Source organism: Adiantum capillus-veneris, chromosome 12 (assembly GCF_014529385.1).
Source record: "Adiantum capillus-veneris isolate H3 chromosome 12, ASM1452938v2, whole genome shotgun sequence".
Lineage (NCBI taxonomy): Eukaryota > Viridiplantae > Streptophyta > Polypodiopsida > Polypodiales > Pteridaceae > Adiantum > Adiantum capillus-veneris.
The window spans coordinates 92,159,185-92,183,468 of record NC_140942.1 but is presented as its reverse complement, the minus strand read 5'-3'; the positions used below and the strand labels follow the sequence as shown (position 1 = coordinate 92,183,468).

General features: G+C 38.4%; 1 non-coding gene and 1 pseudogene across 1 annotated transcript; both read left to right on the top strand.

Moving 5' to 3' along the window:
• The first annotated feature begins 435 nt into the window (after positions 1–435).
• LOC147446134 (U4 spliceosomal RNA) lies at positions 436–572 on the top strand (annotated as a pseudogene).
• A 23,342-nt stretch (positions 573–23,914) lies between these two features.
• LOC147446133 (U4 spliceosomal RNA) lies at positions 23,915–24,053 on the top strand. Its single transcript, XR_015189955.1, has one exon. It is a non-coding gene; the product is annotated as a U4 spliceosomal RNA (small nuclear RNA).
• The last annotated feature ends 231 nt before the right edge of the window (positions 24,054–24,284 follow it).

The window sequence follows — 24,284 nt, the reverse complement described above, 5'->3', positions numbered from 1 at the left end:
ATGGTATAAAGCATTAGGGCATTCAGCTTATGCCCAAAGTTCAAAGTGTGAAAAGCTAGTGGCGGGGGGGGGGGGGGGAAGAGAGAGAGAGAGAGAGAGAGAGAGAGAGAGAGAGAGAGAGAGAGACCCACACATCATAAGACTGCAAAAGAAGCCAATGATGTGACTTTCATAGGGCAACCACTGCAAATTGGAGAATCCAAACATGTGTTCTATTTTAGTCAACTTTGACGCCATGCTAGAGAGCCTCCAAGAGGGGCGCGAGGGATTAAGGACACCATGGAGACTGAATTAAACTTAAGAGCTTCTCGAGTGGGAGTATGATTGTTGTCAAAGAGTGCCCATTCAATGTCTTAGGGAGTATTCAATAATAATACTAGAGCGTATTCTATCTATCAAGTTGAAAAATTATGTGGGACCGGGCTTTGCTCACGAAGCTAGGCTAAGGCCTTGTGCTTGTCCGTGAGGGTTCCCCGAGACGCGTCCATTGCTAGTTGAAAACTACATCCAATATCTGCTCCCAACTGGCCCTGGGACAATTTTTGGCAGGAGGTCCGCACGCCGGACTTCTCACAATCACGAAATCTAATTAGCAAGACAAGCAGCTGCTCTCGTCGTCGCTTCGTGCTCTGCGCATGTGGAGGCTAGCCTATGCGCTCTCTCTCTCTCTCTCTCTCTCTCTCTCTCTCTCTCTCTCTCTTCTCTCTCTCTCTCTCTCTCTCTCTCTCTCTCTCTCTCTCTCTCTCTCTCTCTCTCTCTCTCTCTCTCTCTCTCTCTCTCTCTCTCTCTGCATTCAGCATGATCAGATTCTTCGCAGCAGCACCATTACAAGCTGTATTCTAGATTACTCATCGGATCTTTTCTAGAGCCATCATCAAGAATTTTTCAGAAGCTGCTTGCAGCATGGCTAGAGAACATCCAACATCCAAGACAGTGATTCCTTATCAAAACAATGTTTTGTGATATCATAAGTGCACTCTTACCTATAGAAACCTTTAGAAAACACAATCCTAGTGTTTTCTCATAAAAACACTGTGATTGTGTTGTTATGAGAACCCTTTCCTTGCATAAATGCAGGTGTGTCTGTGGGGAGGGGAGGGGAAGGAGCTCTACAAGAGCCTCGCTCTTCTCTTCTCCTTCAGACACTCCAAAGGGTGTTGGCCCTCCGATACATATACCATGGAGCGCACTCACATACAGGTTCATTCCATGAGGTTTTTGAGAGTGCACTCACATATGGGTTCATTCCATCGGCCGCATGGCATCTCCGTGAATTTATCTATTATCTAATGTTTCATTATTTATTGATAAGTTATAGGATTCTTGGCAATTATCTATCTTGGAATGTAACCTAGAATAAAGATATACAAAGGTGCTCCCATATGAGAGAGACATGCCCATTTGGAGTCTATCTTGAGCACACCACATGAGTATTTTCAATAAACAAACACAAGAGGCTATTTTTAATTTGAATTAAAGGTTCAATTTCAAAAACTAACAATAAGAGAGAGATAGCTAATTACCATAATTCATCTTCAAGCTGAAACTATAACTTTGTATTCCATATGCACCCGTCCATCGCCCCCGACCAACCTCTACAATAGTACAAGGAAGCGAGCATGAGAGAGAGAGACAGAGATCAGTACACTAGAGCTAACGCAAGAGAGATCACTAGAGCTAGAGCTAAAGAGAGAGAAATGTGTTGAATGTGTGTGTGGGCTCCACCCAAAAGAGAGCACTGAGTATGACGGTTTTCTGTCTCGTCGAACACAACGTTACCTGTTTAAAGGAACCATTGCGCAGATCCTCGCTTAAAAGAATTTTTATTAAAAATATAAACAAGCGTTGCTTATGCAACGCTAACCAATGCTTATGCAACGCAGTGCGTTGCATATGGGACGAAATGAGTTGCGTATGCGATGCTCTACGTTGCTTAAGCAAAGCTAGTTTTAGCATCTTGGTTTAGAAGTTCGTGGTGGGCGTGAATATACAATTATGTGCATTGGTTATCCATCTCAACTCCATTTTGTGAATCTTGAAGTTCCCCATTAGATATGGGATAAAATTGTATGAGGATCTCATCCATTCCAATTTTTTGTGTATATGTACTAACAGCGTGGTAAATTTTCTTTACAGTCATTCGATTGGTGTGAATTCAGGGGAGTCTAGTCTTTTCCTGGCAACCATTTTAATCAGGTATTTAGAGATAAAGACTCGCGTTTGGGCGGACTTATCCAGACCACAGATAAAATTGAATTTCAAATATATTGAATTTCATTCATTAAATTTGTGTTTTTGAACCAAGGGGTTTGGTTTTGCTTGTGTGATGGAAATTTATTTTTAAACTTTTTTGTAATGCACTCTCGGATGTACTTATAATGTGTATTTTTATCTTCCATGCCAAAAATACAACAAAGTGATTTCCATGCTTTAGAAAATTCCTTGATGACTGGGTTAGGATTTATAGGGACATGAGGATATGATTAAGACCTTTCATGATAAGTTCTCTAAACAGGGGATGTCTGGTAAAACTAGGATCTTGATGACTACATGGTTAATAAAGGGTTCCAAATTTACAAGAAATCCTGCAAACCTTTTATGAGTAAGGCAACCACATTCTTGATTGTGATCAAATGGTTCAAAAAAGACAGAAGTTGGTTTGTACAGTGTCCGACTGAGGTTTCTTGTATACCTTGAGCCAAAACATATGTCTAGATTGGCCTAGTTTTTGTTTTTGGGAATTCATTCATCATCTTTTGAACAAAGGTTTTTGGTTCAACAAATTCCATGAATTTATTACAAAACAAGAGATGAATAAATCTTCCTTTGGGTTTATTCTTACAATTTAACTAAAACAGACCATTGATTTTTATGGTAAGTGAGCGTACCATTACATCTCATGTATTGTATTCCAAAGTCTCTGGAGCGTCTCCATAATCTTCTGATCCTCTGAATTGTCTTGGTTTCTTATTGGTTGAAGCCATACTGCTTGGCATATTTGTGATCTTCTTTAACTGCTCCTTTCATTCCCTTTGGTGGTTTGAGAAGTGTTTCAATGGTGTTGGAGATGGGGGTGTTATAAATTTTTTGCAATAGTGGGGTACCAGGTGTATATAACACTAAACCTTTAGCAACTTCTAGCATATGCTCATGAAAGTCATAATATACTATTATTGCATGGCTTAAATCCATAGGGAAAGATGCTACCCATGCAATAAAGCCATATACTTGTGTTGGTCTAGATGAGAATTGAAAAACCCTTGGTAGATTCTCAAAAACATACGAGAGGAACTGGTCAAACCATATGATTGATGATGAACAAGTCGAGTTTGGGTGAGTTCTTTTGCATTGGCACTTGAGGAAGGGCTTGTAGGAGTTCCAAGAATTCTTCAAAAACCTTTTCTGATCCTTTGCTTAGTCCATAAGAGAGAGTCCTTTTGTGTGAGCAATGATAGCATTGCTTGAACATTTCTTACTATCCACATTTGATAGCTTGATTTGTTTAAGCTTGAATAAAACATCTTGAGACAAGAGATGTTTAGAATGTAGTGCTAGAGTTTTGCATTGTTCCACAATTTCATTAGGAATGCTACAGAGAAGGGCTAAAGAAGAAATTGTGAAAGGTGTACATGATTTAGTACCTCACAATCCCATAATTTGTGTTCAAGTCGAATTGCATCCAATTCAACTTGTCTAGGGGGTAACAAAGGAATCACTTCTTAAAACAGTTAGATATAGATCTTTCAGAAGACAGGTTATTAGAATCATCGAAGCGGTTTAAGGATTCTTTCTCATCCTCCTCTTGTGGATCAAAATCGAGAAGTGGGTTTATGACCCTTTGTGGATGTTTGATTTTGATGTGGACTGCAGGGATACGATTGATGAAAAAGTGCTTATTTACAATGGTAGGCAATGATGAGAAATAAAAATCTAAGTTAACACAGCCTTGTGCATCAATGATCAGTAAATTGGAAAGAAATAAGGAGAAGGCTTCTAATCTAAGTTTGTCTTTATCTTTTCTTACTAGGATGAGAAGAGATAGCGAATCATTCATAGATGCAGTGTTTAAGGCTGAAAGTGATTGTGAAATTACTCCATGCTTTTCAAAATCTAAGAGTTTCTAATAGAATTCAAATCCTTTAAAGTAGGAGAAAACATATTGTGTGCCAAGGGGAGGGATAGGGAGGTCTTTATCAATACCATATCCCAACCGAGTGAGAGACGAGATCCAACAAGCTTGCTTATGTCAAAAAACTTCATTAAAACCTTAAAAGTTTGACAATTCTAAGACGTTCTAGTATATGATAGCTACCCGACCAAGAGTAGATAAGCCATGGATGAGGAGAATAAACAATGACTCTTCTAGATGAAAGTGGGGACCTTTACCTGCCACCCAACCATCAATACAATTTAATTAGAACTAGCTTGTACATAATGTGTGATAGATATCCAAGCAGCCCCCACTGCTTGTTATTGTTGTCACATCCCGAAAACCCCACTCATCCCCCCATTGTATAATATTCCACATTCTCCTTTGCTACTCTATGTATGTATGGTTTGCTACTATCTTTGAGAAGCCTTATTGGTTTACAAGGTTTAACAATAGCATCCGGAACCACCTTTGGTTTGGTTTTCTTTAAACCATTCTATGTAGCCTTAAGCTTTTCTCTAATCACTTGCATCTTGTACGGGTCCTGGGTAATCCTCATTCGAGCAGTCAGTCAATATTCTTGTTTTACGATATACAAATTATTCGCCTTTCTGTTCAACTAGGTTGGTATTAAATTTCTTCTTTAGCAACAAGTTCTTAGTGTTACGGTCCTCGTGGTTTTTATTTATTTTTTGCTCCGTTTCACTATCCTATCCAAAAAATTCTTTATGATGATTATCTTCTTAAAAGCTTGTTACAAACCACATTATGGTAAAAAGGATTACTACCACTATACTTTCCATAGAACACATTACCTAAATCAATTTGTCTCATTAAAAAATCCTGTTATCCATGTGACAAGATCCAAAAAGGCATTCCATTGTATGCAAATTAGAAGAATAAAGCTATGCATTTTGTCCAAGTTTTGTTATAACGCTTACCCATCGGACAATGAGTCTATCTTTTTTTATAAAAAATCTCTTTCTCAAAGAATTTCTCTTTCTTATTAAACAAACATTTTGGTTAAAGTCCTATCAAAAGGGGCCATACAGTTGTAAAATGCAAAGTCGTTTATGGCCTATTGTTACCGATTCAATAAACGAAACTATCTCTGAAGCTTATACACACAGGGAGATTGAGTTCTTCTTTTTTTTTTCAAAAAAAACTCAAATTGCGCCTGAAGGTTTGCTTCCATGGCCATCGTTTCACTTGGTATTGCTAGTGCGCTTTTGAAAAGAGTTACCAACTGCGTCAGAGATGGTTTTTGATGTTTGGGACTGCTTCTGAATGTTGCTTGTGTGGGTGTTTAGGTGTAATATGTCTGCGGTTATTACCTACGCTATTGCCTCTTTACAGCTCAGCTCAATGATTGTGTACGTGTGTGTGTGTGTGTGTGTGTGTGTGTGTGTGTGTGTGTGTGTAGAGGATCGTATGATGGCCTTGGTGGGTTAGAGGCTCGGAGTGATGTGATGCTCTTGCGCTGCTTAGTGATAGCACATAACTTAGTGAGCTTCATTGCCTGGAGACCTTTCGCTTTTAAAGCCTCGAGCCATATGCGACGCCATAACTCACCTTTTTTGGTTCATTAGCTGTACCATAAGCCACCGTGGGTAAGGGACCATCCCCCCAATCTATTTTTGGTTTCAATTTTTTTCTGTAAAATCTAAATCATATTTTTTCATTAGCTTGCACAATTTTACTTAAACCTCACATGGCTATGAGACCACTCTCCCTGTTCCATTATTTCATAAAGAACCCACTAAAAAAATTGACATTTTCCATTACAACTTCTCTCAAAAAGCCACATGGTTTTCAAACCACTCTTTGTGTAATTCCATTATTCCATAAAGAACCCAAAATTTATTAAAAAAATTGATGTTTTCCAATCAAAACCATTACAACTTCTTACAAAAAACCAAGAAGTGTATTACATGGTTAGTTATATTCAAAAAAAGGTTGAAGTATTGTCGTCTTCTAGTCATTTTGTGATGTCAATATATACTAACACTAGGTTGGTAATGGGACACTTTTATGTCCTGTTAAGTGACCATTTTCTTTGAATTATGTGAAGAGTTTCAAAATGGATTTTGAGGTGCTATCTATCTAGAAAGTTGTCTCATGAGTTGAAAAAAACTTGACATTTTTTCGGAATATCAATTCCATCTTTAATCTTGTCCTTGCACAACATTTCACAACCTAAACTGTGTGAAAAAACGGGTCCTGTTTTTGACTTTTTTCAATTTTTTGCAACTATACCACTCTAGAATTCATGTTTGTGAGGTCTATAATGCTAGAGAACTATCTTTAGTAGTCCTCAACATGTCCTGATGCTTCTAGGGAGAAATAAATGTTAAAGTTGTAAGTTATGACCAAATTACAAAAATTGTCAAATCCTGTGTTTTAGTCAATTTTAGCTCTTCTATGATTTTTTTGGTGGCTTTCATGATATCCAAATGTAGTTTTGATTTTCTATGTCCCATATTGTAACATAAAGCTAATATTCCTTGAGTTTTGGGGCACCTAATACCCTATTTTGCATAGTACACAACGATGGTTGATTTTTTCTATTATAGAAGAAAACGAAACATTCTAGTATATCAAGTATAGCTTTTTCAATATTGCTAGTTTCTTGTGACAACTATATGCATTTTGTAGGTAGTAACCATATCTAGTCATAAGGATCAAATTTGGCTAGATATTCAATAGTTTCTATGGGATTCTACAACTCATAATGTTGAACCCAGTTTTTTCATATTTGTTGTATTTAGCACTTCATCTTTGTCCCCAAGATTCCCCTTGGTAAGAGATGTATTATTCTTTTGACATGCTCCATGGATCCTTATGAACCTAAAGGACAATAGGGAACTAAGAAAACATGCATATATTATTTGTATTCAGCGTGGCTATAGAAACTTTGATGATAGGTTTGCAGAATGGTAAAAATTCAACTTTTTTGTACCTATTTCTTTTGGCAAAACAAAAAATAGTGAGTGAGAAGCAATCATATATTCTGATCACCAACCCATTGAAGTTAACTAGGGAATTTATATCAAGTCCTACAAAAATCCCTAATCTTATTTTTAAACAAAAAAACGTAAGAAATGACTATTTTGATGAAAATGTACTGGTCCATCAACTTTGGAGGCTCGGTATGACCAAAAGATGATAAATTTTACAAGTCTCTTATTTTTTCAATGTGTAGTAGGCCTTGAACTATAACCTCATGAAAGGATTTTACAAAATGAGTGGATCTACTATGGTTTTGGAGGTTTATTTCAAAACCCTGAAAGGACACTTTTATGTCCTGTTAGGTTACCAACCTAGTGCTAAGAGATGTTGTAGTCTCCATTTATTACTTAGAAAATTGTAAATTTGTGGGTTTTTTTTCAAAAATACATAACAGTGTAAGGGCTGTATAGGTGTTTTTATGTTTGATCAATGTAACATTTAATGGCCTATAATCTTATGTGTAGCAGAAATTAGCATGAACATAGTGAGCATTTCATTAGAGTTGATTCCTAATGAGAATTACAAGAGTGCTTGGGTGGAGAGAGCAACAAAAAGCATAACACCTAGTTAGATAGCATCGACAATACTTTCAAAAGAGAGAGCAATTAAGCTATTGACAACAGTTGAGGACCGGATTTGCATGGAGCCGGTCCCCCCTCCAAAAGGCTTTGTATTATGGTTTCTCCCATCAAGAGAGACATTGTACAATACAATTCTTTGTGTTCCTTCAAGACGAGCTAGTGTAATGAAGATGGAAGCTTCATACACCAAGCAAAACACTTAATCAAGCACAACTTGAATTATCCCCGTTCTCAGACCCAAGACCTCACACACCTTCGAAGATGGTGAGAGCTAGCAGGGTATGAGAGTAGATTGAGAGGAAAAAGAAGTATCTTACGAGAAAGAAATACATCTCCTCACATAATCACTCATATTAGCATAGCTTAGCTTAGTAATTAGCTTGGTAGAGAAGATGAGCATGCATTGAAGCTTGGCTCTTGGTTGGATTTGCATCCACATGCCAAGAGAGTGTTGATGTAGGCTTCTATCTCACAAGCTTGGAGTAGGTGATGAGCTCTCCATTAAAGCTTGGGAGGAGATAGAGTATTTTCCCTTCACACATGGTCAAGTGTGAGAGTGTGTGTGTCAATGCCAAGCAAAAATCAGCCCCCTCTCTCTCTTGGGCGAGCCCTAGCTGCTAAGTTAGTCTGGCTTTTGCCTCATTGGACCTCCCCAGGTCAAGCCAATAGGGATTAAGCAGCATAAGTGATAGCCTTCTGACATGTGTCCCCCTTTCCCCTTTTGTGAGAGCTTTAGATAATTAAATAATTAAACTAAACTCTCATTGGACCCCTTTGCCTCCTGGCCAATAGGAATCAGGCAAGCCATGGGGCTCCTGAATGCTCATTGGACCCCTTGGGAGACTGCCCAATAGTCTTCTAGGACACTTAATTCTTATTGGTTTCTTTTATTAAATGTTTTTAAATTAATTAAACTAGATTTACTCTAGCCTAATTCTCATTGGTCCACTTCAAGGGTCTTCCAATAGGAATTGGGCATACCTTGTGGGCATCTGGCCTAGGGAGCTGACATGTGTCCCTCATTCCCTTTGTGTAAAGGGAGCCTGTGTGTGTGTGTGTGGCTTTCTCTCTCATCCCCTAGCTTTGGGGCTCGCCCCCTCCCATGTAGGGATGTAGAAAGACTTTTTGGGCACACACTAAGCATCCAATTTTCCCTAAGGTTGACCTTTGGACACAACCTTTGAATTTTGGAACCTTAGCATTTTGGAAGTCTTAATGGGCTGAACCTTAGGGTCTTTTTAGCCCGTTGTTTCACATGGCTCTTTTGCAGATGGCCCCCCCTTTGGATCCCTATTTTCCCTCCTTTGGATCCCTACTGTGGCCGGTCTGCTAACTTAACCAATATTCTAGCTTTTTCTCCCTTGGCACTTCCCCACATTAAATGATCAGTTTAATATGAGAAAATCATTTAGGAGAATTAGATATTGATTATTATGACATCAATATAAACCCTTCATCTCCAGGATTTTAATGTCCCTATACAATGCTTAATTATGAAGTAACTATGCACATGTGTGTGTATGGGTTGGTACACAAGTATCTAATTTGATTGTGTGTGTGTGTGTGTGTGTGTGTTTCCTTTTTTTCATGTTCCAAAACCTTGGTCACCCTTGAGTGCTATGCATTACCAGATCTCTTATCAATATATATCTAGCAAAGAAAACCTGCTATATATAACTCAAATCACAGCGAGCATGATAATACTTGATGACCCTTGAGACCCTTAGCGAGGAAGAATATGGTTACCAAAACCCGGACTTAGGCCAGCTATCAAGAACCCGAGGTTAATGAGTAATTTCCTAAACTGCAATAGGCATGTTTATCCATCATCACACACTAAGTACCATAACAAAATCTTCATCGGTAGCAGTTGGTTTAATTGCCTAGGGAAGTATCTGTCCGAGCCACAAAAGGTGGAGATAGTACTCTACAGTTACACTCATTTCACCCGTATTTTGTGCCATAGTGATCCATCATTGAGAAAAAAAAAATTAGATAGCAAATTCTCAAGCACAGTGAGCAGTTCATAAGTCCAACCAACCAGAATAAAGTCAAATTTAGCCCGAGGATTAATGCTAATCATAAAAAATTCCACTTGTTTTGTGCTTAAGCCATAAGTTAGTTGAAATTTTACTCATGTTATACCATATAGACGAGGTAAGTAGAGCTCCGTGGAATATAAAAGAGATATTCTCAGAGTTTTTCAATAAAACCATAACTCCTCAAGCCACAAAGAAATAAAACATCTAGCCCAAGGAAGTGTGCATGAATCCCACCTTATTCCATAGTTTATCAAGGAAAAAATATCATATTGCAGATTAATCATGGCAAAAAGTATTAAAGCCATCATCCAAAAAATCCTTAAAAACCAAAGTGGCTCAACATTAGAAATTTTCTAGAAGCTGAAATTTGAGTGAAGTTTGAGAACCTGTGGAGCAGAAGCATTCCAAAATACCCTCCATAGTATCCGGGGAGTTTCATAGCCAAGCAAAGGATAACACAGCAAAATCGATGTTCACGAACTAGACCAGAATTACCTTATCTATTTTGCAACAAAGCAAAAGACAGAAAGAACCCAAGCCTAAGTTAGGGGAGAGGAGCCCCTCACCTTTATACATGAGTAGTTGATTGCTAGGGAGCAGCACAAGGCACGACAGCTACTGTGGTTGTACTGAAACATGATAGGTAAGGCCAAACCTGGTATGCTCATCACTGTGAGATATCCCATCAAGAGGAAAGAGGATTCTATAATCAAAGTGATATGCTACCTACTGCATCGAGCCGCCCAATCATCAGTCCTCGTTACCAGCAAGGGAGGTTTTTGTCATGAACCCTTCAAGAGAAATAGGGGAAACCAGTGTTGTCAGGTTTTTTTGAGTGTTATACCCATGCACCAATTTATGCCAGGAGGAGAAAAAATGGGAAGGAGACCCATCATTTAATTTTAATGAGATAAGTCCTTTAAGGGACTGCTCCCACTGAGCCACGCCTTTTTTGTGGTTCATTACTCAACCAAGCTTATCAAGACAGGAGTGTAAGCTAGTATCAAGGGTCCATACCTACTTAACCTATGCGGCGATGTCAATCTTAAGGTGGACTCCCTTATGCTTAGAATAATCCACTTGTAATCACAAGTACTCATGCAGCAGTAGTCTCCTAGCCGTAGCCAACTACCAAAATGTGTGTTAAGTAGGTAAAACATTAGCTGTACAAAAAGTTCAAATTAGTACTTCTAATAGGTTGAGTTCAAATGTGAGAGTAGCTAGAATTAGTTAACATGGTCGAATGCAATAAGGTAACCAAAAAAATTCTAGGGTGAAATATAATTATTTACGGTGCATAGCTCCTTTTAGCCACCTAATCGTTATGAGAGGTGTACAGTAAAGCATAAGATAAACCCCTAAGGCAACAACTCAAGTTAAATATTTAGTGCATATAGTTGGATGTCATAGTTTTTAGCTAGATATAGTGATTCAGGTCACAATCAGAACCCCTCCAGATGCTATCATGGTCAGATGATGTGACCAAGTGTGTGCCTGCGGAAAGGTACACTTGGTGGAGAATAGGCCACCAAGTGGACCTATCCCCTACCAAATCTATAAACAAGAGTACTAATATCATACCTAATTACAGGAAACTGATTGGATTCCATAAATTGTGTAATGCAGGTAATAATTCTTTCCCACCTAAATCCATTTGATACAAACATGTCGATAAGTTTACCCAAATCTATAGCCGCATAAGAAATGTGTGATGCATTGTATAAAATAGGGAGGACTTATGATACGTACACTTTGCATGCCATATGTTTAGGTCGATTACAAGCTGCATGGATAAAAGAAATATTGGGGTATGGTAGCTTATCTTTTATGATATCCAATGGATATATAGTAAAGGGGTCCTCTAGGGACAAGGGTTTCCTATGTCTTAATCAATGTCTAAGCAAGCATAGTCTTGTGCATCAATGATCAGGAACTTAGAAAGAAATAAGGAGAATGCTTCTGATAGTTTGTCTTTCTCTTTTCTTGATAGGATGAGAAGAGATAACCAATCATTTGTAGATGCATTGTTTAAGGCTCAAAGTGATTGTGAAGTTACTCCATGTTTTTCAAAATGTAAGAGTTTCTTATGAAGTTCAAGTCCTTTAAAGAAGGAGAGAATACATTGTGTGCCAAGGGGAGGGATAGGGATGTCTTTATCAATACCATATCCCAATCGAGTGAGAGACGGGATCCAACAAGTCTGTTGATGTAATTCCATTATTCCATAAAGAACCCAAAATTTACATTAAAAATGATGTTTTCCAATCAGAACCATTACAACTTCTCACAAAAAACCAAAAAGTGTAATACATAGTGAGTTATATTCAAAAAAGGTTGAAGTATTGTCGTCTTCTCATTTTGTGATATTGCACTCCATTCAATCTATACCAAGAGATATTGTAGTCTGCATTTCATGAAACCCCTTTATTAGTTATAAAATCATAAATATGTGGGGTTTTTTTTTTTAATATATATCACTCTATGGGGTGTATAAGTGTATTTACTTTTGATCAATATAAACCCTTCATCTCCAGGATTTTCATGTCCCTATAGAATGCTTAATTATGAAGTAATTGTGCACATGTGTGTGTATGGGTTGGTACAAAAGTATCTATTTTGACTATGTTTGTATGTGTGTGTGTGTGTGTCCGTAGTTCCCTTTTTCATGTTCCAAAACCCTGGGCACCCTTGAGTGCTATGCATTACCTGATTACTAACAAGAATGTGTGTGTGTGTGTCCGTAGTTCCCTTTTTCATGTTCCAAAACCCTGGGCACCCTTGAGTGCTATGCATTACCTGATTACTAACAAGAATGTGTGTGTGTGTGTGTGAGGGGGGTGGGGGGGGGGGGGGGGGGGGAGAAGGAGGGGAAAGATGGACAACGGAGACAGTGGTAGAAGGTGTAGGAGGTGGAGTAGGGAGGATTAGTCTTTGTGCAGGTGCGATGGCAGAGAAGAAGAGGGCAGAGTATCCCGCAAATACACGGAATAGTCTACCCTTCTTTCTTTTTTAGGCACAAGTGATTACCGCATCTATTAATGTGTAACATCATTTCAAACCGATACAAACGTATCCAAGGTAGCAGAAGAAGGGGGAGGGGGGGTACAAACCACCCCCTCATCCCTTAGATAGACATAATGTCATTTTTAGCCTTTTGATTTTTTTTATGATTCTTTTCTTTTGTTTAATTTATCCTATTGAATACACAAACATGTACTATTGAATACACAAACATGTACTTAAATAATTAGAGTACTATTTAATTTATCCTATTGAATACACAAACATGTACTTAAATAATTAGAGTAGTTTTATTTTAGGAATTTTAGATGTTTTTTATATACGTTTTTAATCTTTTTGTATCATTTGCAAAAAATTAAACCATTTAGTAAAAGTATTGATTACACTTTATTTTAAAAAAATTGTAGCACTCATTGCACTTTATTCTCTTTGAATTTTTAGTCATTTCTCTTTTTTCAATGAAATATGTAATTGACAATAATTTCTCAAATTAACTGTTTATTTTTTTGGACACATATTTGCACACCAACATGATACATGAGGACGCTAAAGGGAGCTTTCACAAAGTGAAGAAAGGTCAAATCGTTAAATTGTATGGGTTGAAGTCCCCTGATTGGCACAAGATGCTTCAGGTAATGTCCCTTTCTCGATTCTCTCTATTGTTTGTCTTTTAGGACATAAATGCTCTGTGTGTATGACTTTCTCTCAATTTCCCTTCCTCTAATTTATATTGTAGTTCATTTTGTTGGTGAGTATGTGTATATGTCGGGACAAGAAAGTCACGGATACTATATTTTAACTTGGAGAGCTAGTAAGGTACACCACAAGACTCCACTCAACTATAATTTTTTTATGTACACAATGACCTCAACTAGCACTTAGAGTATTCTTGTGCGTTTTTCTTGTAGATATGTGAGCTCTAAGGAAATTGAAATTGATGCTATCCCTGCAACTCAAACACTTGCAACGAAAACTATGTATGCCATTGAGGATGCATTTTCTCAATCAATCCTTCTTAGTCAAATCCACCTCTTGGCTCACTTGGTGGAGGAGATTGCTATACATGGAGTAGTGCATGCATGATGGATGTTCTTTTTAGAGAGGTTTTTAAAGATTCTCAAAGATTTTGTGCGGCTACGGTCTCAACCAGAGGCATGTGTGTTTAAAGGGTGGATCGTACAAGAGGAATTTGTTTACATCTCAGAGTATTTGACACAAGTTGATCCTTCAATGCCTCCCATGTGGTCAGACGAGGAGGATGCAAGGATGAATTCACACTTGCCAAGTCGAAAGGGAAAATTATCTAACATATGATATGAAGTTATCGCGGTGATCAATAACTTTTGTATTCTCAACGCAAATGTTACATGACCAAGTTGGTGAACTTGTGGACAATGGCAAAGGAAAGGCATTTACAACAGAGAGAAACAAGGAAACAAGTACATGGAGTAAGGAGGCACCATGAGTGCCTACACACCTTGCCTATTTCCTAGATCTCATTAGTACGGAGTGGATTCATGAGAGAATGATGGAAGCAAAAGCGCATAGAGAAGACATCACCGACAAACAATGGGAGTATGCACGAGGCTGCGTTGTCATGTTGTGACACTTACATAGTGGGAACGAATGCTACAAGATCTATCTTGCAACTTTTTAGATACATTATTCTCTATAATGTATATATGCATATCTAAGTATAATCTTAAGCTTTCTATCTCATCCTATTATCTACCTCAAGGAGAACATATTCTTACTTTACCGTCAAAAAGCACTATGGGAAAAGCGTCAATAGCTCTGTCTCTTTGACTTGGGGCAAAAAAGCATTGGTTCTTTCTTTCTATTATCTTATTATTATCTCACACCCTAGCTAGATTCTATATCTAGGGTAGCTTCCAATATATATATATATATATATATATATATTCTATGTATTTTTGTTATATTTTTTTTTAATAGCTACTAGAAAGAAATCAAATCCTAGTGGGACACTAGCTTGCATGATTTTCAAAGATGCACTCATTTTAATACATTATTAAGAGGATGATTACGAACCTTTGTGAAGTAGCAATGTCATGCGTTCATATTGCATGAGGTGTCCATTGGAATCAAGTGGAAGTTTAAGCTAAGGGGACCACAAGAAGACTTTTGCTACCAGAAAGATATCCTATTTTGGTGAATATTGTACACAAGGTTCCAATCCAATGGAAACAGCATATAAAATGGGAGTCATAGCTAATGAGATGAATTTTTTGCCCCTAATTTTATTTCTTTATTTGGAGCCACGGTTGAGGAGATATGATCAAAATGGTGGACCCCAGTCTGCCCACGTCATGCAGGGACAACTCATTTCAAACTTTGTCCAATTCCTATTCCCACTGGCTCTTCTATTTCTTGTGTAATCCTTGGGGATTCCCTTCACCTATAAAAGGGGACCTCTTCTTCCTTGAAAACCATTCGTGAGGGAGTGAGAGTAGTAATGCCTAATTGTACTTAACCATAAACATAAGCCTAAGCCTACACTTACTCCTAGAGGAAGACTAGCCAATCTCGTAAGCCATCCTTGGAATATAAACTCTAATCAAAAAAGGACTTGAACTTGGTGCATCAATCAAGGCTTGAAGTCTTCCATATTCTTCTCTCTCCATCAAAATGGTGAATAAATCCCGAAGAGTTTGTCAAGTAAGATGTGTTTTACTTTGATATTTTGTTGGTTTATTGTTGTTTTCGTTGTCATTGATAATCCAACATATATATCTAATTTCATCTCCCTAACCATATCTATTTCTCTCACTCTTAGAAAGTCATTTTTCTACAAAATCTAGGTTCTCCTTGATACAGGTACAACTCTCCCCGTAGTATCCTTATTTCCTATGGGCAAGAATAGGGCTTGGGAGGGAAATTCTGTTTCCTTCACTTCTTTCATATCTACAGTTTTCACATACTAAAGTTATCTTAGATGAATAATCCACGTGCTGTGAATTTCTATCGCTTTCGTTCTATGCAATCTATAACGTATGGATTAGCCGTAAAATACACTTTCAACAACGTATATTGTTTCTCTTTGGCCCAGAAAGGCTCAATGAAAACTTCTTTCATCGGACCCTATCATACTACCCCTTATAGACTATAACTTTTTTTTTAATGTAAGTATAGTTATCTTCCCAATTACTAAATAGACAATATATATTATGATAAGCATAAAATTATAATTCCAAAAACAATTTGTAGCCTATTTGGTCGGCAAAGATTGAATGCCATTAACTCGTTTATTAACCCTTTCATATTACCCATGATATGATACGACCATAGCCTTCATGTTTTCATCTTTGTGTTGATTTGATATTTTCTTTTGTGTTCTAATTTATTTATGTGTGTGAGTGCAAGAGGGAGAGTGGGGCTTCTTTGATTGCTCTTCCTTCCAAACCCTAGACTTGACGGTATCTATGGTATAACTCTTTGAAACACCATATAGACTTTGGGACTTTAGAACCAATTTGGGAATCACCAATGTCCTAAAGATTTGTCCATATGGACAAATCTTAAATTGTTTTTTAGACCAAATCCTTCCACAAGGTAGTACTTGAAAAGATCTTCCAACCCATGCCCTCAAAACTTTGGCTAAGACTTGACCATGGGTAGCTTCTCAAGTTTATGGGCGGCCTTTGAAGCCAGAAAGCCTTTTAATGGGCACCGAGTTTAGCATACATAACGATCAAGCCATTGCTAAGCACGACATTCTCCTCTAACACTCCTTGACTAACAATATCATTATGAATTTTGCTGCCCGTAACAAGGTCTTGAATATTGCCACATGCCCTCAAGATGCAAGTATAAGTGATTGCCTCAGGTGGAATCAGTTTAAAGCCTCTCCACCACAGCTATGCCACAGTTCACTGCAATAAAAAAGACTCATGTGTTTATCATGCTCTCCAAATAGCATCACATTTGGCATATATATCCACCAAAGCATTGCTAAAGCATCGTATTAAGCATACTTATTGGCCAAATCATCATCCAATCACCACATTTGGTCCGGATCCAATGCCAAGTCATCCATTGCTTTCTTATTGTCTCCCTATTTGGTGTTTCCCGCCATTATTGTACTACAAGAGATGACATTCTCGACAAATTTGTCTTGAGCATTTAATGTACCGCATTCCAAAACCTGGATGAAGCTCAAAATACCTAGATGCAAAATTAATCGAGTGAACCAGACTGGTACGGAACTGGCCCCCGGTGAATTTTTAAGGGCGCCAAAGTCTTGCCAACTAGAACTTCGATGGCTGGTCTGAAAATACTGACATGCTCCACAAAATGAGCACTTCAGGCCCATGCATTCATTTAATTTATGTCCCCTCAGCTGCAATTGCCCAATCCGGTACAGATTTGTAATTGACTCAAACTTCAAACTTCCATAACTTCTTCATCGTAGCTCCAATTGATTAGTCGTAAAGATAGACCGATAGAGCACTTCAAGCACTACCTTTGTAGATCATAACCTTTCTAGTTTCCCAATCCAGTACAGATCTGCAATTGACTCAAACTTCAAACTTTCATAACTTCTTCATCATAGCTCCAATTGATAAGCCGTAGAGACAGACCGATAGATCACTTCAAGCACTACCTTTCTAGATCATAACCTCTTGTCTGTGATCACCTCAAGCATACTCTTTTTTAGCATCATCAAGTCATATGTTGGTCCTTTAAAACTAGCTTGTTAGCAAGCCCTGAACATTAACCATTATCAGGTAGGCTTCAATTAAGCTCGATATGCATCTTTTTGGTATCTTTCTTAGCATGGGAGCAGAGTTGCACGACAGCGTCCGTGGGGAGAAAGAGAGAAAGAAAGTGAGAGGGAGATAGGAACAGACAGAGAAAGATAGGAAGAGACAGCGAAAGATAGAGAAGGCAAGGAGAAGAGAGGATAAAGTCATTTTTGAATTCCATCGTTTTCAAATAAAGAAGTTCATTTTCAAAGCACTATACAGAAGAGGAAGCATACCCACATTGCACGCACCACAAAATGGCTGCTTTGCCTACAATCATTGCTCTTAATCTTGTTGTAAGCTCATATGCGCATACCTCTCTCTCTATCTCTACCTCTATCTCTCTCTCTCACTCATTTTCTCTCTACCTCTCTCTCCTTCTATCTCTCCCTCTCTCTTTCTCGCTCTCTCTCTCTCTCTCTCTCTCTCTCTCTCTCTCTCTCTCTCTCTCTCTCTCTCTCTTAACATAAACTATTTTGACACTATTCTAACATTCAACAACTCTATCTCTCTCTACATTAAGAGTTATTTAACAATAACCATTAAATTATTCCTAATCTCTCATTCTCTCTCTCTTTTCCTATTTATCTCTCTCTCTCTCTCTCTCTCTCTCTCTCTCTTTGTTAATCATACACAAATTAAACAAGCAAGATCACACCAACACCTACAAACTAATGACACTCTAACACCAAGCATTATTACCGCGTGTTCACAATGATCCCGGGATAAAAGAAGGCTCTACTTTGCGCAATATTCATAAATCCCTACAAATGGAGGAGGTTACGCAATCGTTTCATTTTTTCTATTTTCATTATTGTGTGTGTATATATGTGTGTGTGCACATGTGTGTGTGTGTGTGTGTGTGTGTGTGTGTGTGTAAATAGAAAACAACAGGGAAAGAGGGGGGGGATTAGGTATTTACCGTGCGTTGAAGAGTTGGTTTCCAACGAGGTTGAGTGTCCAACCCCCACTCCAAAACTCTCTCCACAATGGATCCGAATAGAATGTGTATGTAGTTGTTTTACTTATATAATAAAACATAAATGAACTTTTAGTCTCAAAAGACATATGACTTTAGACAAGTGACAATGATTAGTACAAAAACAACTCAATCTTAGAAATATTTTTGTACAATGCTATAAGAATGATGTCTCATTCTAGTGTAGAAGTACAATAGCTTATCTAAAAAGTATGTTCCAAGAAGTAGTAAGTGTCTATGATGTCAAGGACATACATTTTCTTCAAGCCAAAAAAAGTTGTTATCCATGTCCAACTTACAACTTTTTTACTTCAAACAAACATCCAAAGTTCACATGTATTTCAATTTTGTAAAACATTCTGTTTAAGCTTGTAAAAAAGGCCATTAGCCCTTTGAATTATGGTAGATATTATATATATAGTTTCTATATAGCCAAGTTTTTAATAGACCTTAAATAGATATTTACATATATATCATTCTAGTGTGAAGGCCACCACCCCTTCTAATCCAAGTGTCTTAATACCTCCATTATCACAAAGTTACTTTGTGCCTACTCCTCTGTCCTTAGCGTCAGATACGGTTGGAGGCTATAGAGGGTATGGACGAATATGAAATTAGTATGCCTCATGTGGAGTTGGTTGATCCTATCTTGCTCAATTCTCATGTTGAGGAGCAACAAACATGTAAAAGGATAACATGGTTGAGCTAAATGCTTGGAACACAATCATTAAAGTGGACAACATGTCTATGCTTCTACTCTGAGCATGAATGCTCAATAGACTAGGGGTTTTGCAAACTATGTTGTGCGCATTTTGGACACCCTGTTTTTTGTAAATTTGTACATATGGTTATGACACTGTGTGTCAAAAGGGCATGTGGGATTTCTTTTTGTAGTTTTTTTAAAATTGTTTAACAATGACATGTACATGCAGTGCAAGTTTCTAATGTGATGCAAGCTATCAGGTTACTGTAAGTTCCCACAAGTGAATTTTTTGAGACTTGAAAGAATCTCTTTTAGATTGAAAGTATCCCTCTTGGAGGTGTGGTTTGGGGGATAGAGTCTAATTCCCACAGGGTACAAGATATGATAGGCCATAGGGAGTTTGGTGTAGGGTAAGTTGTGGAAGCTCACTTGTTTTGTGGTGTGTATACACTTTAAAATTGTGGTTTTGAAGATTCTCTGGGTGAAGGGGGAAGATCTTTTCATCAAGTGCATTGCTTGGCATGTGTTGTAATTCCATGCTAGGGCAGGTGCTGGAGGGGGTCAATACGTATAAACTGTGTATATCACGTTCGTTCAAGAACTATTTTAAAAACTCCTTATCTATGAAATTTTGACACAAATAAAATACACCTTTTTCCTATTCAATCTATAAATTTTTTTCCCAATTCCATTTTACAATATCCTTTTGTATGTGAAAATGTGAGGAAAAGTGAAATTTAATAACCGCTTTTGTTGCACTCACGTGATAGTCACATCATTATTAAGTGACTCCCCCCCCCCAAGGGCAAGTGCTTCCTAGTTTCCATGGTGGTTTTTTGAGTGGGCGTGTGCTTATAAATACCCAAGGGATCACTTACCTTTGGGTTTTGGTGTTCTAGGAGTTCTTTTGATACGTTTTGTGGTTCTGTATTTGTGTCTTCAACACTATTGGGAGACATTGCTATAGTGTTGCCCCTTGCTCTTATTTTTTAATCAACACCATCTACTAGAATAAGGGGGTATCATGGTGGGGAGGAGAGTCACATGGGTCTCTCTAGAACCACTTTCTAGGGCTCACAATAGCTAGGCTAACAAAAGTCCATAAATTGGCATCTTTACTTACTGTCTCCATTGGCTTTGTATCAAATGCTCATGTCCACATGAGGCAAGAATTTTAATCCTTTGCAAAATGCACTCTAACACCCTAGCCACCTTGGAGTAAACATGGCATAGTTAAAGCTCTACTTCCGCCTAGAAGAAAAAGAACTACCCCTCCTTTGCCTTGCTCTGGCTGAAACCAAAATCTCTAGCTATGTAAGTGTACCCATCCACACTAGGGTGAGAAACTAAAAATCATGATACGAAATGCATCGGCTCGCCAAAACAAGAGTTGTAGTCCTGTTTCCATGGAACCCTAGGCTATGTGTGGCTCAATACCTAGCCTATTTCCATACTTTTTGTGAAGTAGAGGGGTAAAGATCAAAGGATATTAAATATCCTCTTAATCAAGAAGGTCTTCTCACACTCAGGCATGTGTGCAACATCCCCAAGGCCATGAGCACTCCCAAGAAAAATCTATCCTTCCCACAATGACTCAAGCCACCTCCACTGTTTTTTTTTTGGACACAGACCTTGAAATATTACTCAAGTTTTTGGCGAGAAAATGAATCTAAATTTATGAATTTTACAAGCAAATTATAATAAAATTAAATTTAACATTTTCTCAACAAAAAAATTAATTTAGACCTTAATTGGTCATTTTTTTCAATATCACATGTAAGGATAAAAAGAACATCTCTTACAACTTTTTATATAATAGAAAGAAGTGATTTAAGTAGTGCCACCTAGACTTTTCAAATAAGTATCAATGTCACAACACACCTTATAGGCACTAGTGTCTTGCTAGGGGGCAATATCTTGTTGAGTAGGGTAAGGTCTTTGAAATCTAGATGAAAACTAAATGAGGAAGTGTGAAGATCTTAGACCTCCTACATAAAATCTAGTTAGTCATGCATAGGTCAATCATAGAAACGTTAGGAGAGTGAAAAGAAAAGTAATTATGATGATAGGAGCCCATTAAAATTTCATGTAGCAAAACCTTACAACCACATGTACGCTTTACTATTTTGGGTCCCATGTCATAATGTGATGTGTTTCATCAAACCTATTTGGCCCTCAATCTCCCCTACCATCAAGTTCTTCAATGGGCATATCTTTGGCAACTAGCTACCCCAAAATACAAAACCTTATAGCAAAGTCTGGAGAAAAACATCTTAAGTTCACACCAATGAGAGCCAAAAAAAGCTCAAAATTTTCAAGATTCACCAAATTGGTGATTTTTAGCCAAAAAAAATACACCGGCCACCTCTATGCACCCCTGTGAATATTCAACAAATCTTTCGGTGTCACAATCCACTTTCTCAGAAACAAAAGTCTAAACATTAGCAAGAAGAATCTCCTTGCATCATTAAATTCCTAGAAAAGGAGTCCATAAAAAATACATGTCACATCAGGTCCCTAGTTTGTGAATCTAGGTTGATGGGCCCAATCCCACCCCAATTGGTGGGTAATGTGATGGCCAACAATCCAAGACTACCCCTCCCTATCAAGCCATTGAAGTTTCCTAATCAGCTAACAAATGTGGTCTATGCAGGAGCTTTAACAGATCCAACGAGAGGTAATGTAGCTTAAATCATTGCCAAAAGCTCCTCATCAATGACTACCTCAATGTGTCTTGCTAAGATAATCCAAGGTCCAATGGAAAAGCTTCCTTAGATTTATTGAAAGGAGAGGGCTATTGTGCTCTTTTGATGTCAATTAGAAAAATGCAACCCAACATCGCGGAGGGTCACTAAATTTAAAACTACCATATCACGTGCGTTTAAGACATGTTTGTAAAACACCTTGTTTGTGAATTTTTTAAGGAATATAATGTACTGTTTTCTATGAATATCTATAGGTTTTTTTCAAATTTCAAAAAATAATATCCTTTTGTATATATATTTCTATAAGTTTCATGAACTTTAGTTACCCTTTTGTTGAACTCACGTGATAGGTGCATCCTACATATCATATTGCTATTCAAATTGGAGTATATCTGAAGTCCTCATAAGGGGACCAATCTAGGGTGGTTGTCCTAACAATCCAAAAAGAAACTATGTTGTGCTAGCTAGATTTGTAGGTTGAGTTGAGAATTGTAATTAGCCTCAAATGATTGGTATTATCCATAGAACCTACCTCCTTAGGGAGAAGATAAATCATGCCCTCTTCTTCTTCAATGCACTTCTTTAACTCCAATCTTGAGGATCCCTTTTGCTAATCTTGTTGTTCCCAGTATGATGTATCGTTTTTGCTGAGTTTGCACTTTCTCCTTCTTCTCATCTAGTAAGCCTTTGTGAGAGTCATAGATTTCCAATCCTAAACCAAAACTACCTGACTGTAGTGGTTGGACGAAACTCTTTTTAGCACAATTTTTCAAAAGAATCTTATGTCGTGGGACGGTTGTGTGGTTTGTATGTCATCCCATGTTTGTAGTCCTTGCCTTCAAAGACAAGGCTCGTCTCCAATGCCTTAAGTATGCATTTGAAATGTGACATAAACGATGCACATGTCCCCATTTATTAAGGAAAGTATCCACTGTGTCCTTGTTGTGTCCTTGTCCTCACTAATAGATTCTCGGGGCTTCTCTCTAGAAATGTGGCCACTTTCTTTGGGTGCAATGAAGGAAACATGTCAGCCACAATAGAAGTATCGACCCCTTAGGTGGGTTCCATTACATAAGTTGCTATTGGGGCTGGTGCAGTGTTGGGGCCTTTGTTACATGGTACAACTCTGCTACTACTTGGTTATACTCATTAGGTTAACTATGAGCCTTGTAGCATTTTCACTCAATGCATCAATGCGTTTTAATATTCTTTATTTTAATTAAATAATATTCCACATCATAAGCAGGCCCATTTTCTATTGCAGCCATGCAAACATTAAGAATACAAGTACCACACTTGTTGGGAGTAGAAGACCCTAGCTCAAAGTCAAAGTAATATGTAGGCAATATGTTTGAGGCACAAGAGAAAACAATTTTTCTTTTTTTGAGTTCCGCGAGTTGAAGCTATCCTTCACCATCTCTGGAATCAACCAAAGTTTTTGAACAAATTAATTAGCATGGTATAAAGCATTAGGGCATTCAGATTATGCCCAAAGTTCAAACTGTGAAAAGCTAGTGCGTGGGGGGGGGGGGGGGGGGGGGGGGGGGGGGGGGGGGGGGGGGGGGGGGGGGGGGGGGGGGGGGGGGGGGGGGGGGGGGGGGGTGGCTTTCATAGGGCAAGAACTGCAACTTGGTTTTACTCAACTTTGACGCCATGCTAGAGAGCCTCCAAGAGGGGCGCGAGGGATTAAGGACATCGTGGAGGCTGAATTGAACTTAAGAGCTTCTCAAGTGGGAGTATGATTGTTGTCAAAGAGTGCCCATTCAACTTAGGGAGTATTCAATAATAATACTAGAGCGTATTCTATCTGTCAAGTTGAAAAATTATGTGGGACCGGGCTTTGCTCACTGTGAGTCGTGTGGCGAAAGTGCTTTTCGGCCAGCATATGATTCGCCCATATGCGCAAGGGCGGAGCAAAGCACGTATAAAAGTGGAGCCCCGCCACGAAGCTGGGCTAAGGCCTTGCGCTTGGGGCAATGACGCCATCCGTGAGGGTTCCCCGACACGCTCCATTTCTAGTTGAAAACTACATTCAATATCTGCTCCCAGCTAGTCTTGGGACAATTCTTGGCAGGAGGTCCGCAGGCCGGCCTTCTCACAATCACGAAATCTAATTAGCAAGACACTCTCATCAGCGCTTCGTGCTATGCGCATGTGGAGGCTTGCCTACGCTCTCTCTCTCTCTCTCTCTCTCTCTCTCTCTCTCTCTCTCTCTCTCTCTCTCTCTCTCTCTCTCTCTCTCTCTCTCCTCTCTCTCTCTCTCTCTCTCTCTCTCTCTCTCTCTCTCTCTCTCTCTCTCTGCATTCAGCAGATATTGGGCGCATGTTT